The sequence below is a fragment of the Sciurus carolinensis genome, chromosome 14 (genome assembly GCF_902686445.1).
Source record: "Sciurus carolinensis chromosome 14, mSciCar1.2, whole genome shotgun sequence".
Lineage (NCBI taxonomy): Eukaryota > Metazoa > Chordata > Mammalia > Rodentia > Sciuridae > Sciurus > Sciurus carolinensis.
This window is the reverse complement of record NC_062226.1, coordinates 82427242-82429228: the sequence shown is the minus strand read 5'-3', so window position 1 is coordinate 82429228 and position 1987 is coordinate 82427242. Positions and strand designations below refer to the sequence as shown.

Genomic DNA, 1987 nt, shown 5'->3' with positions numbered 1-1987 from the left:
ACCCAGCAAGAAAAATTTAGGGAAGAAAAAGTTTATTTGGCCATGATTCTAGAAGTTTAGTATATGTTCAGCTGAGTTCATGGCTCTGGGCCTAAGGATCATGGCAGAAGGGCAAAGCAGAACATCATGGCAGAAGGGCATGGTGGAGGAGCTGAGGAGCACTGATCCATTTATCCATACAAGGCAGGCAGGAAGGAACAAGGAAGGGAGAAAGAGAGAGCGAGGGAAGGAGGGAGGGAGGAAAGGAGGGAGGCGGGGGAGAGAGAGAGAGTGAAAGAGAGCAGGAGCTGCAGCAAAGGGCACACAGCCAGTACCCACTTCCTTCAGTCAAGCCCTTCCTGCCCACAGCACCACTCAGTCAGTCCATTCAAACTAAAATGCTGCAATCAGGTCACAACTATCATAACCTAATCATTTTATTTCTGGATATTTCTTCTTTAACACAGGAACTTTTCGGGACACCTAATATCTAAACCATAACAGTGTAGATAAAAATTTGAGATTGTTTATATAAGTGTTTACAAATATTTAGAAGAAAATCATTTTTTCCTGTCACATGGTTAAAATGAGTTGTGTTTCTAGTTAGCTATATTATGTCAAACAGTTCTGTTCCCATCCTTCCCTAAATGCCATTAAAAATAAAGGATTTTGTGAAAATACTTAAACTCATTAATCTTCAGGGAAATATAATTTAAAACCACTGAGACGTTCAATTCGCTTTATTTACAGAGTAGGAATTTTCTTTTTCAGACTCCAATGGGGCCTAGATAACATCATTAGGCAAGATTGCCAGTTTGAAAGAAATCTATGTAGAACACTGAAAATAGCAGATGTTGGTGCTCCTCAAGAGGAGGCAAGTTTGACTATCAGCAGTGCGCTCTCTACCCCTAGCTACTCAGAAGCATTTCTGTGGCAGTCTCTACATCCCGTGATTTTGAAGACAAGGTCACTATTATTGCATTTCTATGGAAGTCCATGGAAAAACATCCTTTCTATTTTTTTGGCGTATTCCGGACTAGAAACTGGTGCTCCATCATACATGTGCGCCCAAAGTCGAGCTGCTTAACTGAACATTTTCAGATTTTGTACTGATTTGCTACTACCGCATCTTGTGGATCTACCGGTTCTGCAGCTGCCAATAATGCTTGCAATGCAGCAATACCGTGCGTAGTCATTGCTGCTGCCCATTGATCTTCAGGATATCAAAAAAAAAAAAAAAAAAAAAAAAAAAAAAAAAAAAAGCCCGTGACAGAACTAATATTAGGATGTCATATTTTAGTGAAAGACCGGACCTTAGGGGGATTGAATGGATGTATTTCTGGTATTTTTATCTCTGGTTGATATCGTCCTCCTACCTCCTGTGTTACAGCTACGACCACCTCCATCTCTCACACCTCTTCACCGCCTCTTCCCTCCGTGATTCAGACCAAGCACACAAAGGCTGCCCTGCCGCCGTCTCTCCTGAGTGTGGAATCACCTCCACTGGGTCTGTGCACAAGCAGGACGTTGACCCGGTCCGGGTCGGGTCCGTTATAGCACCAACCGCCACCGCCGCCACGAGCCCGCCGCGAGCCCGCGCATCTCAACAGAAGCTCTGGCCGCGTGGCTCCGCCCTGTCGGCGTCAGGGCTTGAATGATGAGTGGGTGAAAGAATTATTCAGGGAAGAAATTTAAAAGTTCTTAAATTCTAATGAAAATAGCCATACAAAATACAAGAAACTCCGGGACACTATGAAGGCTGTGATAAAAGGAGAATTCACAACTGTTTCTACATAAGCAAGAGAGATTCCAAATGTTCAACCTTATGATGCATTACTCAGCCCTAGAAAAAGTAGAAACAATCAGTTGTTATAAGGAGTTCCCCAAAAAGCTTATGTGGGAGACAATGCAAGAAATTTTAGAGGTGAAAGTTTTGACTTATGAGAACCTTAACCTAATCAGTGCTTTAATCCACTTGAATGGATTGACTGGGTGGTAAAATTAGGCA

The 1987-nt window shown here is 42.7% G+C and overlaps 1 pseudogene; it reads right to left on the bottom strand.

Annotated features, from left to right (window-relative positions):
* Window positions 1-887: 887 nt before the first annotated feature.
* LOC124964164 (ubiquitin-conjugating enzyme E2 K-like) lies at window positions 888-1385 on the bottom strand (annotated as a pseudogene).
* Window positions 1386-1987: the final 602 nt, after the last annotated feature.